The sequence below is a fragment of the Plectropomus leopardus genome, chromosome 4 (genome assembly GCF_008729295.1).
Source record: "Plectropomus leopardus isolate mb chromosome 4, YSFRI_Pleo_2.0, whole genome shotgun sequence".
Classification (NCBI taxonomy): Eukaryota; Metazoa; Chordata; class Actinopteri; order Perciformes; family Serranidae; genus Plectropomus; species Plectropomus leopardus.
The window spans coordinates 35839731-35858007 of record NC_056466.1 but is presented as its reverse complement, the minus strand read 5'-3'; positions in this window follow the sequence as shown (position 1 = coordinate 35858007).

Sequence of the window (18277 nt, the reverse complement as noted above, 5' to 3'; positions counted from 1 at the left end):
TCAACATTCAGTTTTATATTGATGTACTGCAATATGCACACACACGCACACACACACACACACACACACACACACACACACACACACAGACGCTCTCTTTTTCTCTCTCTCTCAATTAAATTCAATTGACTTTAATGGCATGACATAATACTGTACATATTGCCAATGCATATTTAAATGTAGAAAAGTTAATCACATTGCTTCCTACAAGCAGAAGGTTGTTTGGAACAATACTTACAGCAAACAAAGCCAAACTAAACAAACTATGAAAAGCAATTAAAAGGTGCAGGTGACTGTCTGTCACTTTTCCTTAAGTCCTCTCCCTGTACATACGTATGTACAAACATTCTGAATATGTCTCTTATTAACTACAACTATAACAATAAGGATGTGAGCATCCACACTGAAGGATAATGTAAACAGCAGCGCAGAGCATGCACTCCACGATAATGGATGCTGATGAGCTGCTACTGCTATAAACTGCAAGAGGCTGAGGAGAAACAAACAGAAAACTATATGGAGATGGCTTCACCAAATTCTTTTAAGACGGCAGCAGTTGGGAGAATCTAACACTCTCATAGCTCTAGCTGTCATCTTTTGAAGACAAGTTTTATCATGTCTATTCATGTGTCATCTGCAGCCAAATATTAGGTCACATGGCAGTTTATAGCTCTGACTGCATGATTGTACCATGTTAAAGGTCGTTCCTAAATCCTAAATGAAAGAGATTTAGCAATTAAATTATTGTAAGCACTCCTGAAACTTTATTTTGTAGATAAATGTCCCTCAAATATACTGATGACACCCAGATTGAACACTTAAATTCAGAAGATTTGAATCTAAATGTAAAATTCATTACGTATCCTATAAATTGTCATATTACAGAGATTTATTTTTGAATCAACATTAGGGACTATTTTCTTTCATTTTCTCCTGACAGCAGTCTACAGCATCATGTTGCTGGCCAGAATCTGCTATAATCAGGGAAATGAGTCGATTATTGATGACTAAATTCACAGGAATAACAACAAAAAGAATACCAAACAGTAAAAAAGTCCACAGTTTCATTCATATTTTTCAATATAAAAACAGACATTTTGTGGTCCAAATTAGATGTTGGGATCTATGTTGGATGTGACCAAAGACGACACATTCTCATTGGCTGTTGGTATTTCTATCCATCATGAAATTGTTCTAGGAGTGATCCAAACAATATTGCTCACTAGTTTCGTTGTCATTATAGTTGTAGCGTGGACTCCAACATCCACTTGACTTGGAACGATTTTTAGCTATTGTTGTCATTCTTGGTGTGGACGGCTCTTAACAACATATAACAAAATATTAATTCAAATTCAAAGATATCAATTGTGAACAAATAAATCAAAACAAATGAAGCAGATTAATGAATGGAAAGGCAGAGTGTGAGCTGTGAGGAGATGAACTCCAGCTGTTGTGTGTTTAGTGTTGGTTGTCTCAGCTGTGAGATGCATCGAAATATCTTGCCCCTTATATGGTGTGTAGAAGAATTTATCAAAACTCTCTCTCCATCTCCCATACACACTATGTAGCACCAAGGAGACTTGATAGATCTTCAAATAAATGAAGTCCTATGTTACCTTGGCCTATACATCTCAGTGCCTTCCTATTTTTCTATTCTCCACAGAACTCAGCTGTAATCATCCACTTAACTCCCCCACTGAGGAGGGAAAAAATCACCTTTTTTTTCTATTAAAGCCACAATCAAACGAATGAAGACAGAATGTGCTCCGATGGGAATCGCAGCCATGTGAAATCTCATCATGTGAAATCATGTGCTCCTCTTGCTTGCTCTCGGTGGTTCAGAGGAAGAATCCCATTACAGGGTATAACACAAAAATAACCAAAGCACATCTTCCCTAAGCCGCTCTGCTTTTTGTTTCCACTTACACCTTCTCATTATTCTCTGCTCAGTCTCTCATCCACTTGTCAGAACTTCTCCAGGTGGCTCCGTGTTACCTTTCCTTAACTCCTCTTCCTGTCTTAATCTCGGTTTATGTTCTAATCATAGGTTTTATATCTAATCCCTTTAAATACCACCCTCTTTATCTACCTCTTTTTTCTTCAATCTCTGCTACTCCTGTCCTGCTCCTCTGAGCTCTCTCCTACTTCGTCATGACTTTCAATAATTTCATCATTTCTCCCTCCTCTGCACCTCTGCAGTGCTTTCTTCTTATGTTTCTCCTCACATCAAGACATCAAGGCGCTAACATGAATCCTTTCCTCTGAGATATTTCAAAAATATTTAAAGTTTGTGCATGATATTTTGACCTACACCAAAACCAGTGCAAAGTTTTCACGAATCAATCATTTATGAGGACTGTCTTTATGTTATTTGGTTTCTCAAACTCTAAAACACATCCTTGAAAATGTACATGCTTTTCTACATGTAATCCCCACCAAACCTAATTTGTAAATATTGCAATTACAATTTAATAAATAAATACATACATTTAAAAATAATTTTGATACATTTACCATCACTTTGCTTGTGATACGTGCAAGTTCACCACTCCTTTGTAGAAACTCTATGGCAGAGATAACTTTGGTACTTTGTAAAAAAAAAAAATAAAGCGTGGGCAAAGCATCCAGTTGTTTAGCAACATTTCTCAATGCACAATTGTCTATAATCCATCATATGATCAAAAGATTCAGAGAATCCAGAGAAATCTCTGCAGGTAAGGAACAAGGCTGAAAACTAATATTGAAAGCCTGTGACCTCTCAAGCAGCTCTGCGATGACAACTGATGTGATTTTATAGAGGATATTACTACACGGGCTCAGGAACACTTTGAAAAGGCATTGTCAGTCAACATTTTATTGCTGTATCCACAAAGACAAGCCATGCAATGTGAAAATTATATTTAAGCAATATTACACGAGAGGCTGTGCTTTAACATCATATAAGCACAAGAGAGATGTGGTGCAGAGGTCTGCAAGCCTCACTGAAGTGCTCAAATTATGTCAAAGCTTACTCTCGAGTGTAATACTGTGATCATACAACTACTAACAAAATAAAAATGTATTATCAAAGTGTTTTTGCAAACTTTATCTGTTTTTTTTTATGCTAGTAGCCACTGTGTCAGTGGCACAGCGGATGGAGATGCCAAAGATTTCCAATAACCCAAGAGCAAGGTAAAGTCCAAAAGTCTAAATTAATGAAAGAAAGAGAGATCATTTCCAAAATTCACAACATGTTGTTATCTACTGAAATATTATACTTGAGTCTGTTACTTGATGGCGTTTAGCTTTTCAACAACTTTTTCAATGCAGTCTAAATCACTTATTCCTTTTTGTCAGTGTTTATAATGTGTCTGTTTAGAGCATAGTGATTTATGCTGTTTTTTGTCATCTTTGTGTTAGGTTATGGTTTACACCAGTAGTGAGTTGGCTGTTATTTTTCATTTGGGCCGCAGTATTTTCTCTCATGAAGTTTCCACTCTTTGATGTAGTGAAATTGACGTCCATTGACACTGTACAATTACCTTACCTTACAGTAATGATATGATAATCATATGACTTCTTCAAGAGCAGTGATTCAGAAATGCTGGAGTAATATTTTTAGTGATGACAAAGATGTGCTGTCATGAAAATTTGAGCACGTTCTGAATGTCTTGTTTACCAGTTACATTGCTTGGTCAGAACGACTTGCATAATTTATCAACAACATCCAAACACAACTTCTCGAGGGCTCTGTTAATGCTGAAAGGTACACATTAGTTTTGGAGCAACATATGCTGCCATTTAGACAACGTCACGTTTTCAGGGACGTCCATGCTTATTCCAGCAAGACAGTTACAAGCCACATAGTAACACAGTAACACAAAAGTGGTGTAATAGTGGTCCACACAGAAAGTAATATTGTTTTAGGGTTTGTTTTTTCCCCTTGTCTTTTTTCCTGTTTTTTTTCCCTCTCCCTCATGTGGTTGTGTCTGTCCATAGTCTGTTCCTCCTCTGTCTGTCTGCCTGTGTGTGTTTGTCTGGAGCTGGGCGGAGTCGTGGAGTTAGGCACACTGATTATCCACACACCTGCAGTTCATCACTCACCTGCCGCTGGTCATGCAATCAATCCACTTCCACTGCTGCAGGATTAAAGAAGTAGCTCATTCTTCCTCTCTCCTCCAAATCATCTGTTACACTCCAGTGGAACACTGTCAGGCTCTTCTTTTGTTTTTATGCTCCCATTGTCTCTGTTTAATGCTAACAAATACTCTCCATGTGCAGATCCCTGCAGCCTGACCTGTTTGCCCTCGGCTCTATCCAGCTACTCCTGTCCTCAGCTCTGCGATCTTCCGTCTTCCTAGAAACCTGCAAAAACTCCCAGAAACCCAGAACCACTTACCTGGATTTCCCCCTCCTCCTGCAAAGAACTCTCAGCCCCCATTCCTACTCACCTGAACGCAGTCCTGGAAATCCTTTGCCTCACAAGGAAACCCTGCAACACAGAAAACCCCTGCTCTGAAGACTTCTCCAGATCCCAGCCAAGCCCCTGTCCCTCTTTCAGAATCTCAGAGACTAAGTTAGTTCTGATTTTACGTCATAAATGACTTCTTGTTGGAACTTGCCTGTTGTTTCGGTGTCTCTGTCTGTACTGTGGTTCTGCTGGAAAAACTCTTTTTTTAACATATTGTATAGTTACTTATTAATTTCAAATGAAGATAGCTAGTAATATGTAGACCAAATGTAGTACATTTTAAATAACATGCCCAATGCATCAGAAAGCATTATGTATGTTTATAAGAGCAGTCATAAAGCATTATTAATGTGTTAATCTGACACTTCAACATGCAGACTTGAGGATCCAGGGATCGAAACCGTTGATCTTAGTGGACGGCCTACTCTACCTCCAGGGTCACAAGCCACTTCATTATGTTGTTAATGAAGTTAAATAGTGTTGTCACAAAATCTTGCCACTTTTAATTCTGATGTGTAACACCCACCAAAGTAATAACAGCCCACAAACGTAATGCAAATCTGCAGCTTTTAATGTAATAACCCCACAAATGTAATAGCAGTTGCCCACTACAAACATAATATGTAATTTCCTTGTTACATTTGTAGGGAGGTGGAAGCTTTGAAAATTGTAATAACTTCCCACAAATGTAATGATCTTTGTGGTCGTTGTTTATTCCCTGATATGCCTGCCAATGGGTTACAATCAGCTCATTAGAAAATATAACAGGTTTGGTCAGAGCAGGTCAAAACATATCAAAGCAGTGCTCTGAGTACCTTAGAAATAACTTACAGAAACATAGGGGCGGCTTTGGCTCAGAGGTAGAGTGGGTTGTCCTATAATCGGATCCCCGGCTCCTCCAGTCAACATGTCGAAGTATCCTTGGGCGAGATACTGAACCTCAAATTGCTCTCAATGCTGTGTCATCGGAGTGTGAGTGCATATGAATGATTACTGATTAGCGGGTGGCACCTTGTATGTGGACTTGGCCACCAGTGTGTGAATGTGACATGTAGTGTGAAAGCACTTTGAGTGCTCAAAAAGGTTAGAAAAGTGCTATACAAGTACAGTCAATTTACCATTACGATTTACATTGTGCACAGCATAGGCTGTGCATTAACAAGTCCACCCTCAGCCTTCTCTTAAACTTTCTTTGTCATTCTCTCTCTTCCTCTCCCTCAGATACACATGCAGCACCTTTATCGATCCTTGTCAGTTCACAGAATTGTTTTGCTGCATGTTAAATCTTTTTCTTTCTTTTTTTTTTTGGCATAAGCAAAATGCTGCCTAATGTGAATTACTCTGCAGCAGGTTCATCTGTGTTTCAGTAGCCTACATTTTCAGCACCATGGGCAGCGCACATTCAGATCAATAGCAAAGACCCTGACAGACTGATAAGCTCTTGAGAACATTCAGCTCAAGTTCGTGTCAGGTGGGTGCAGATCTTAAAAACCCCAGGAAATTACATGTTATGTTTGTAGGAGGCAACTGTTATTATGCTGGTAGGACATTAATTTCGTTTGTGGGATAATTACATTAAAAGCTGCAGATTTGTATTACGTTTCTGGTTTATTACATTTGCAGGCCTTTATTAGGTTGGTAGGTGCTGCAGTGGTGTTAACAGCTTTTACAGTGGTTTTAACGGTCAAACATTGCCCATTTATGATAGCATGGAGTGTACACTTGTTTGTACTCATGCCTGTACAGAACAGCCTGTGGCCCTCTGTTCACTGTTGTGTGTAGGAGTCTAAATAGTTCGTTATGAAGATGATGGTATACTCGACCTAGACTTTACCTTTTGTGTTATTTTCCAACTGTTGTATTCTGTAAACAAATAGTGTGCTTGAACAGTTACAACTGCCACAACTGTTACGGTCAATCGCTGTTTATTGTGTCTGCATGGGTCAAGTGTTGTGTGCATGTGGGTGTGTGTAAGCACGCAGTTCCGCGTGGGTGCTTTTGTGCGCATGTGCTGTTCAATGCATACTGGCACATTATTACACAATCAGATTATGCCTATGTTTATCAGTGACATGATTAATGGACTGGGCCCAATAGAAGCAGAGAGCACTGAGGATTCATTTGGGTAGCTGACATTTTTTTTTATGTATAGGCTGTAAATTATGGTCCCTCTACAAAATGGAAGTGTATTATTGAAAAGGATGCTTCCACTCTAAGCATGTGTGTGTGCATGTGCATATGTGTGAGATGTATGTGTTCAAGAGCCTTTTTGTTTGTTTCTGAGGGTGTGTGTGTGTGAGAGAGAGAGAGAGAGAGGTATGATGGCGTGGGTGCAGCACATGCATTTTTAAATTGAAAACATGACACACCCACAGTGGTGATTTAGTGCTGGGCCAGTGAGGTGTTTTGAACAGTGAATGCCACCTTTGAACAGTAGAGTGAAGAGAGACAGGGCCATTCAGCACTGCGACTATAACCGGCACTGTGGGAGAGGCACTTAATACTGAACAGTTTGCTGCATGCCAAGGCTTTGCATACAAAATGCTCAACACCTTTATTCAGCCCTTTATCAAGGTATTCATCCATGAATCCTTGGAAGTGTTTGAATGGTGCTACCTTTGTACTCATCATTTGGGGCTAATTCCATTTTTCAAACTGAAACTGTGGCTTCATTCATTCCTCAGCTGTAACTGCTTATCCTGTTAGGGGACCAAAGGACTCCGTTTTGGTGTCATTTAGGCGTGCACTGCTCAGCTGCTTCAAAACACTCATGCCCATCTGCACCAGTGTGGCGAAACCTGACTATCTTTGGTGCAGGTGGCACCTTGTGTAATAGCCACAAGTGCGTGACAAGCCACAAATGCGTGAATGTATGTGTGAGCAGGTGAATGTGACTTGTAGTGTGAATGTGCTTTCAGGGGTGGAACAACCTGAAAAGTGCTATACAAGTGCAGGTCAATTTAACCATTTAGAGACATCCATGTTGAAATGACCAACTGTACAGCTGAAATAAACATGTTTACAGTCTAGTGCAAGAGACATTTTTGTTTCTATAGCTACATTCAACATTCATGACAGCTGCACAGGAGGTGAACATTACATGAACTTGCATGTTTAACTAAAACTTAAAGTTCTGTATAATTCAGCTTGGGCCACTTTGACTGAAAGGCTGTCAGTGAGACGTCACTATAGTCTTGAAGTCAGATTCACCCCTAACCCCTGCACAGCTCTACCGTTTCCCCTGAATATGGTCACCTCTGGCTCTAAATACAAGACAGTCCAAATGCCAAACAGCCCACAAACCAGATGTGACTTCACAGTAGCTATATCCATTATTTTATACAGTCCATGGAAAAACCATTTAAGACGTGTTGATTTTAAACTGGGAATTATACATCTTGACAGATTTTCCCTCGATGATTTACTGAAAATGCATTTTTTGGATTGTTGACCAAAACTCTTTTTCTTCTTGTTGTCTAAGTGAATTTCTTTAAACATGAGAACCTTTATATGATCAGTCAGTTCAGTCACTACATTCAAATCATGAAATCCCCTCTGCCGCCAATCACTGTCTCTCTGCAGATGCTGCTGTAAAATCTTGTCATGAATGAATTAATGAATCTCTATCTGCTGCTGATGATGCTGTTGTACGCAGATGCAGTTTGACTTGTTAGGCCAAAATAAATAATAGAAGCTGACAAACTTCAGCTTGCATCAAGAGCAGACCCTCAAGCATAAAATTGAAGCACATTTCAGCCAGATTTTCCATCAGCAAGTGGTATGAAATATGTAATAATTATGCTCTTAAACATTGGTATTTTCAATAATGAACTGGTTCAGATTCTGAGCATGCAAGGCTCCAAAGTGAAATAATGATCTTGCCAGAGAAAGGCACACAGTGAAACTATGAGGCTGTCGAGGGACTGAGAGCCTAGAACAAAGTATGTGTGCGCAAATGTGTGTGTGAGGCAATGCTAGAATATGCGTAAAACCTACAGCCAGAGTTTTGTATGTCTGTGTGTGTGTGTTTGCACGTGTGTGTATGCATGTGTGTGTTTGGAGGGTGGGTGTGTGGGGGTGGGGGGTATACAAGTATGCATACTTGTGTATATGTATTTGCTTGCCTTTATGGTAATTAAAAACTTAAATGGGAGGCAGAATCGGCTCTCTTCTCTCTCCTCAATTAGAAGTCATCTATAAAAAGACACACATTTACATTCTTTATGCTGTTGCTTAACTATGATGGATTTCCTTCTCACTCTCCTTCGTTTACGCCTCACTTTGTTCCTCCCCATCTCTTTTCTATAATGAAAACATAACCAGCTGAGTCATTTTTAATTGACCGTTATTATGGATTTTGATCAAAAGGAGGGTTTCTAGTTTACTACAGCAGCTTCATTTAAGGCAATTTTGCTTTTGTACATCATTATTCATTTAATTTTTTAAGGCTCTTTGGCTTCTACATAGAGATGCATGTATTTTAAAACAGAGGATTTATTTTTTTCCACTGACAAAGCTGCACAAGGTTAATGCAGTACGCCATCTACATATTAAATGTGCAGTGCATTGTGCTGTTTGGATTATGTCCTGTTCTGGGGAGCATAATGTCTTAACTGTAAAGCTCTTTACTATTAACAAAAGCATACTTAGCTTGGAGTTCACAAGTATTTGTTCACCAAATAAAATAATCACTGCACAACATCTCATATGTGAACTTGAAGCTTCTATTTTTATTTATTTTTTTAACCATTTAAAAACTCTAATTAAACTCTTAATTGATTGTTGGGCTCTACAGTGGCCTACAAATGTATTTAGATGGGACACAAAATTTGAAGTAGACTGGATCAGAGGAGTTTGTTTAGGTATGACACTTGTAAGTGGCTAAAAAATTACACAATACATTCAGAATGGCTATATGCCATATGCTGCTATATAGCAGGTGAACCCTACTGTCAAGTTCAGTGATGCACTTACAGCTGTAGTTTTCTAAAAAGTCAGTGTGAACTGCACATTCATTTTTTAGGGAGCTATACCGCTTCATAGCTCTTGAAAAGGCATATTGCTGACTGATGGTGCAATCACGTCAGATCAGGTGCCACCTCCTCTTCAGGTGGCACCTGATCTTTTGAAGTAAACAACCAAACATTTCCTCAAGGTCTTCTTGGGAGCACTCAAACTCTGTTTTCATAGTTATCTTAGATGCCATTCTTGTTTCTTTTGGGTTCTTTGTCCACAGTGGACCAATAGGCAATGCAACCAGTGGTTCTGTAGTGGTTTGTGAGTGTATATGTGTTTATGGGTGTTTATAGGTGTTTATGTTCACCTTCCCCATACATTCATGCATCTCTTACTTGTGGATCAGAGTCTCCAAAGTGTCAGAGACATGCATCATTTTATTTGAAATAAGGCCTAGACTTTCATGTTGTTTGCACATGCATGTTTCACGATCCAACAGTATTGGACAACCCAGCAGGGTCTCTTCTCTAGTGACAGTTTACTAGTTGCCTGCTGTAATTTGTCTTACATAAGCACAAAAGAAAATTAATCTGACCATCGTCCTGTGGCGTTGTGTAAGAGCAGCCCCCTTATGCTTATTCCTGTAGTATCTGCAGACATTTTCATTGGCAAGTTTTTTCCACCTCCTCCTTGAAAATCCAAACACCTCCTCTAACAATCTCTGCAGCCTGTACTTTTTCAAGATTTTTAATACGTTCCACATGCACAATAAGTGCATTTGTTTTCATCATGAGCATGTATTCTTTGGGAATTTATGGGTGGAACAGAAAATGTTCTGGAATGTCCCAAAAATTCAAAGGGTTAGGAACCTATTTGGTTTAAATTGCAGTCTGGTCAGCAATAACAGGTTGGACCTGTCCAGTTTGTTATTATGATGTGACGTTAGCTATCCTGGACCAAAGAGAGGCTTGAGATGCAGCTGCTGGAAAGAAACATGATCTCTTTGGAAAGCAATAACAAAGAAAAAAAATGTACATATTTAGAAAAAAAGTCATCACATATTGCCACTTTGCAGTGGACCGCTGCGCCTACATATTATGCTCTAGGTCCTATGTTCCTACCATAATTTTAACACAAGCACATAGTGGTATTATGCTGCATGTGGTTATGGATGAGTAGGTTTAGGCTAAAGAAGCACCTGATAAGGTGTAGAAAAATGATAAGGTTCAGACAAGAGTCGAAAATCTGGCTCCTGAATGAAAGCCTGCAGTTTATTTGATCCATCCATTTGGCCTTCCTGCCCGCCCCGCTTAACTTGTATTACATCGTTATCGGCCATGTTTCAACTTGACGCCATCCATCTATGTATCACCCAGACATAGCAGGTGCTGTCCAGCCCTTCACCAGCGTATAATAACACTGGAAACGGTTCTGTCTGATGATATTCTCACCTGACACCGTCCAGCAGCATATCGTGTGGACACACATATGGCTCTAAGAGACTTTTTTAACACATGATACATATGCATACCAAATTTTGTACAGCCATGTGAAAGTTTGTCAGAAGTGCTACTGAGCCGTTATAATGGTATATGATCACTGATGCTCCTCTATAGTGACAGTCATCATAGAATATAATGAGCTCATCCTGATAGCTGTGGTGCATTTTATCAATCCATAAAGAAAAGCATCCATCCATTTTCAGCTAAGGCCAGGTCACGGGCAGCAAGCTGAGCAAAGCACTCCAGCCATCCTTCTCCCCAGCTACACTGTCCAGCTCCTCCTGGGGGACCTTGAGGCGTTCCCAGGCCAGATGAGACATACAATCCCTCCAGCATGTTCTGGGCCTGCCAGTCCAACCAGTTGGACATCCCCAGAGCACCTCTAGCAGAGGTGCCCAGGAATCATCATAATTAGATGTCAGAACCACTTCAACTGGCCCCTTTCAACATGAAGGAGCAGCAGCTCAACTCAAAACTCCTTCCAAATGTCTGATCTCCTCCCTCCATCTCTAAGGCTGAGCCCAGACATCCTACAGAGAAAACTAATTTCAGCCGCTTGTACTCGCAATCTTATTCTACTGGTCACAACTCAAAGCCCATGATCATAGGTGAGGAATGGGACGTAGATGGACACGTTCAGCTCAGCTCAGCTCCCTCTTCACCACGACAGTCCTGCGCAAAAGAAAGCAATAATGCCATATCAAACCTTTTAGGAGTCCACCTGTGTTCACAGATTTAGCGATACAGTATGTAGTGATGCAGTCAGATCATCTGTAGAGGAATAGCTGTGCCTACTCTAACTTGGCTGGAATTATCTTAAAAACGGGCCAGCTGGCACAGAACTGCTACACTGCTGTCACCACCTGTTCTTGTTCTGTGTAGCTCTGCTTTTGACAGCTAAGAGAAGGCATTCTCTCACTGCCTTCATTCCTTCGTTCTTTACAGTCTGTGTGATAATCTTTCCCAAGTGACTGGACTGAGGGCTGAGTCTACTGAGGAGGAGGAGGAGATAACAAGGAAGAGGAAGAAGAATGAAGAAAGGTGAAGAAGATGGGTAGCTCTAAGCTAGTGTTCATCTCCTGGTAAAATCTGAGTTTTACCAGTCAGAGCGCGTTCTCTATTGACCTCTGCCCCTTATCGATCCACCCCCTCTTAATGTACTCTGTGTATGTGTGTGTGTGGCTGCACACGTTATGCAAAGACAAGGAGAAACAGAGTAGCAGGGTGTTTTTGTGTGTGTGTTTGTGTGTGTGTTTGTGTGTGTGTGCATGCGTGCGTGCGTGTGTATGTACATACGTGCGTGTGTGCATGTGTGTGTGTGTGCATGGAAATGCATCTGTCAGCATCTGATAATCACTCCAGTAAGTGCCTTTATGACCGTAGAAATATTCTTTTTTATTTGGAGCAACTAAATAAAGGAAAGTACTTTGCAGTGTGTGTGAAGGTGGAGTAAAAATATGAGAAAATAGGGACAATAGACTTGCACAGCGTGTGAAGATCCACACAAAGTATTGTCAAACTGAAGGGAAGGAGGAAAATACCAAAAGAACGAGAAACGAGGAGAAATGTATGGAGAACATTTAAAGAGGTAAAAGGCTCCTGGGATCACCAAGCATTTATCACTCTCACTGTCTTTACTCGCCTCCCCTCGTTCTTCATAAACACTTGACAAATTCACACACATACACACATGAACATCCATATACACCACTCCGCCCTTCATCCGCACAGCTGCATTTTTTTCTTTATCTCTGGCCTTATTCCACAGCTTATGAATTTTAATAGGCCTCAATCAGAACACCTCAGCAGTGTTTTTCTATCTCCCAAAGTAATGGACTCGAACCACCTGAGAGTTCTTAGATAGCTCTGTATTCGTAGAGCTAAGGAAGTCAGAATGAAATGGGGAAGAGAGGAGGAATGAATGATAAGGACGGGACGGGATGTGGATGAATAAGAGAGTGACAGGGGATGGTGGGAAAAAGAACGTGCCTGTGGATTGATCAGTGATTATGGGGAAAGGTGTCAGAGGGAGAGAAAAATAATGAAAAGGAGAGAAGCCTTGGCTTCACAGCACGTTTGTTGTGGATGTCAACACATATGTTAACATGCATGCAATGTCACACTTTAACACTGCGTAAACACACACACGTGCACTTGACAAGTGGGCCTGCTTGGTGATGCAAAGACAGACAGGTAATACACACACACACACACATACACACAGAATAGACATTTTTACATTGAGATGGCGCCATAGAGCCGCCACAAGGTTCCTTCTCTATGTCTCCATTGAATTTCTATACAGAACCAAACAACAGTGGCATCATTCTGCTCCAGTGTGTGATAATACACTGCATTGCAGATTTGCATAATCACAAAAAGGTGTGACGGGCATAATCTGTAACACATCAGCATCAGCCTCTGTAATGTGACATACACATAAGCACTGATAGCACTTTACAAACAAAACGTTGAAATTAACGTGTCAATAACAATCATTTTCCATCTCTATTGTTAGGCAGCTAATTTCTTCCTCTGCTTGGAGGTTAAGAATGTTCCCAAATTGATTTTTTCACAGTTTGCAGACATTTACAATCGCTCTTCGTCTTCTTTGAATTAGCTGCTAACCACTAACAGCTACTTTTTAAATCTCCTGCGCTGGGTCACACACATAAAACATTGTCACATGTCAGAACTTCCCAATCAAAGTCTCATCTGTCCAGCTTAACGTTTAACATGGACCTTATTTTGGGGCTGTTACTACGTCCGTTCCTGGCTCAGAGGCAACATAACTCTGTCCCCCCTTCATCCAATCTTGCATTGTACACAGAACAGTGAGGCAACATAACAGATACATTGTCAAACAGCATCACCTCAGAACTTGGCTGGATAGAACCTGTCGCATCTACATGCTTGAACACAGAGCGCCGTCAAGTTGAAACGCTGCCAGTAATGATGCAATATAAGGAATGCTATGGGGCAAGTGGGTGGGAGGGGAAGTGGATGAGACAAACAAACCCCAAACTTAAGTGCTCGAGGCTGGTGTTTGCTGTCTGAATGTGATGTTTTTTCTGCATCTCACCCTGATCCTAACCATCCTGCATTGGTTTTCATGCATTTGTGTTATTTGAGCATAATATGTGCCAATTCATTTCACCATGTGCATTTGTTTACCTCACAGTGGTGCCATCCCAGACCGTGAACAGCAGATGCAGAAGTCAACTGCAAAAAGGAATGTGTGACGACTATGGGATGAGAGCTTGTTGGTGTGTCACTGTTCTTTTTGGACTCAGACAATGTATTTAGACAGAAAACTACTCACACGTACACCTCATACACACACAGACACGCACACATTTGTTGGAAATTGTCCCTATTGATTGTCCCTTTTGTACCATCTTCATCATGATGTTTAGCCATTTGTATTATTCTTTCAATGGTTCATTCTCTCCCTCACAATCACTCTCCATCTCTCTCTCTCTGTGCCTGTCTTTGCTCATGCTTGAATGAGAAAAACTGTTATTACCTGAGAAAGAAAGGGGGTTAGTACATTAGTGAAAGGTGGCGATTGTGTTTCTGCTGTCTGTGAAAAGACCCGTGTATACCTATTGCACCTCTGCACATCTCCTGACTGCCTTATTTCACCACCTCTTGTTTCGACTCAAACGTGACTACTCTTGCACATCACAGCACAATAAAGCCATCGACACAATGAGCAGCACTGCAAGCGCTCACAGGAGAGACAGTCCAAACATAACATGTACCGAAGTTGATAGCCTGAAAACAATGCTTCATCAGCTCCTGCCATAATCACAGCACTTTTAAACATCTCGGTGTGAAAGACAGGAGAGCAGCACAATGCATAAACACAGCCATAAGCCAGCTCTATTCACAGGCAGTGTAGTTCTACCAACTGTTAAAGCCATTCCCATCTCCACAAAGCAACAATAGAGCGCAAGAGAGAGAGACTGAGGGACTCTATTGAATGGCCGGCTGACTAGCATTCACTGTCACAGCGGATGGATGGTTTAATTGTGGACTGGTGTGAGAAAAAAGAGAGTGTGTGTGTGTTTTCGTGTATTTTTATTTGTGTGTTTGTTTCTGTGTGTGTGTGTGTGTGTGTGTGTGTGTGTGTGTGTGCGCGTGAGTGTGAACGAGAGGATCCAGGGAGGTGACAGCCGTTATCTCAGGCCTACAGACAGACACTTAGCCCTCAGCCAACCCTCAACCACTCGTCCCTATGGCATGCTCAGAAATGTCACGCGCTGGCACTGTCAGTGCACTGTGTGTGAGTGTGTGTGTGTGTGTGTGTGTGTGTGAGAGAGAGAGAGAGACACAGTGTGGGTTTGTCTGCATTTGTGTGTTGCCACACCACATCAAACTCCTCTATGTGTGTGCAGTTGAAGGATGAGCCGATGTATCTGTGAAAATTATCTCAAGTATACATCTACTGCTTTATTTTTGTTCACGCATACAAACAGCAAACCACACCAACAAAAACACACACACAGCAATGGTTGGAACATGTATTTAACATATCTCACGTGAGATACATCATTTGTTGATACATCAGCCTGCCTGAAGACCTAGAGAGCAGTAGAGGGGTTTAATATTTTATAATATTAGATATTATAATATTCTAATATTTATAATATAACTTTTTAGTTTAGCTTTCAATTGACCTTCACTTATTTATTTATATATGTGACTATTTATTTAGACATTTTAGTCTGTGTTACTTTTTTACCTAGATGGTATATGATTTTTTTTACTTTAATTTTTATCTATTGTTATTTCTTCTGTTGTCCTTTTATTTACCTTGTATCTATTATTTAGAGCATTTTATTAATTTATTTATTTATCTTCCTTATTATTAATATTATATTAATTTATTTATTTTTATCTTTAAACTATAGGTTTTATCCTGCCTCTGGTGTTTCCTCACTTATGGTAGTGTTTCTTCAGTTCCTGGATTTCATGAGTACTCTTATTATAGTGCTTTCATTTATTACAAAATCTTTCTTTTCCCATGTGCCTGTGTACTTGTGTGTGTGAGTGGGTATGTACGGTGGTATGTGCACGTGTGTGTGTGTGTGTGTGTGTGTATGTGTGTGTGTGTGTTGGTGGGGGTTTTGGTTTAATTGTATGAAGCACTTTGAGTTACAGTTTTGCTATATAAATAAAGTTCCGTTACCTTTGTCACAAAACTACTCTAAATCTTTTTCTAAACCTTCCCACACAGATCTGATGCAACTACAACCATTTAGGTTAACCACGTGCTAAAACTACAATTTACAAGTTATTCTGTTGTTTATAATAGAGCTAATTAAAGTAACACTCCAGTGGGTCATTTAGTGGATAGAGACAGGTAATATAGTTGTATGGGCTGGAGGACATGTTAAATTATCCATGCGACAGAGTACAAATGTTGCCTTTGTGCCAACAACACAAGAGGCAGAACAATGGCAGAGAAAAGGGAAAACCGAAATTTTCAGACTGTAAGCTACAGATGTTGCCTGACTAGATGCAGAGGCACGGCTGGCATGTCGAAGCCTTCACCTGGATATAATCACTGCTGCCATGATCCCTGGAAAGTCTGGGTGTGACACCCATTATGAATGAGTAACCACCAACTCTGTGAAGACGCCAATAATTTCTCTTTAACCGCATGTGGCTGTGCTGATCTTTTTGAATAAAAATGTGCAGATTACACAGGAGCAGAGAGACAATATATGCTTGGCAGTTTAGTTAGGGGTGCATTCCACCCTTTGCAAATGCTTTGGGAATTACAGTTACTTTTTGTCTTGTTTATGTTGGTTTAGCTGCGACAAAGATGAGCGATCCTTTTGTGAATTTGAAGTTCGTAAAAAAAAAAAAAAAAAAATTTTAAAATGTTTAAAAAGGCAAAAAAGCATAAAGGTCCAGACAAACCAGTATTTACCAAAGGAAACCTTTGGTCCAAAACCTTTTCATTGAATCACCACGATGTGGTCACAGAGGTAAGGTAATTTTGTATGCCGCTTTCGTGGAAAACTGTTTTGACTTGTGGTTAAAATCTTACTAGCTAGTACTATCATGTTATCAGATAGCTAATCAATTAAATGCCATCCAGTATGGTAATGGTTAGCTCTCTAGTCACAGTAGCTAAATCACCAGCTAGTCCCATAAGTAGTCACTATGTCCCCAAATTTCATGCATGGCCAACTTTAGGCCAAGGCATTTGCTGTGCCACTTTCTGGTCTGATCAGGCTTAGGGTTTCTAGTACTGCCAGTCCAACATGTTCTCATCCCAACTCGTCACATGGTGCTGCTCTGTCAGTGACCTTCTGCAAATACTAATGACATTTTAGCTATCCTTAACTCTCAAGAATGCCGTTACCGTGATGTCAACAAATTCACATTGTGGGATGAAGCAGCATGGCCCTTATTTTTAAACAATACAGCACATGGCAACATGGCAGTTTTGTTGCCTAACCATCACAATGGTTAGGCAACAAAGTCATTAACGGTTAGGCCAACTCCAGACTCCAGACGTTGTTTGCAGGACCCATCCACCACCCTACCCATCCGCCCCAAAAAGCACACTCATGCTCTTTATATTACATGGTTACAGGCAGTATCATTACCTGATGCTGTCCTACAGGGTTTTATTTACACACAGCCGGACCCACCAGCCACATTCTCAAGTGCACCGCCTGTGCGTGTTGCATGTGGATGCACCTGGTGCCATCCAGCCATCTGCCAGCATATAATAACAATGCCACCGGTTCTACGCGAGTGCATTTTCATCTGACGCTGCATTCCAGCTGGACACAGACGATGGCTTTTGACGTCACACTTGTACGCAAAAAGCATTGACAGAGCAGGGTTATTTGATGAGTTCAGAGTGAGAACAGGCTCATCATTGCAGTCTATTTAAGAGTGTGGATAGACCGGAAACAATCTGTTCGTCCAAACCAGGGCTAAAAATATACTGTCACTAGGAATAGGACTTAAAAAATGCTCCATGTGTTTGTAAGTAGGTTATTGTTTGCATTAGCTGCAAAGTAACGGGTCTGTTGCAGAAAGATTGTTTTAGAATTCCCCAGTGGTCAATAACTGCCTTCATCCAGCTTTATTTTGAAGTGTGCTTAAAGATGACTTATTATGCTCATTTATACTCATATTTTCCAGCTCTCATGTCAGCATCTGCACCATTGCTGCTGCCGCGCATTATAACCTATACAAAAAATTAAATGAATAAATTCACATAAGCAATGAGAAACTATATTCTACATGTTTAAAAAGGAGTAGGAGAAAGTAAAAATGTATTATTTCCTACTCCTTCTCAGCTAATCAGTTAAAACATGAACTTCATCTCAAACATATA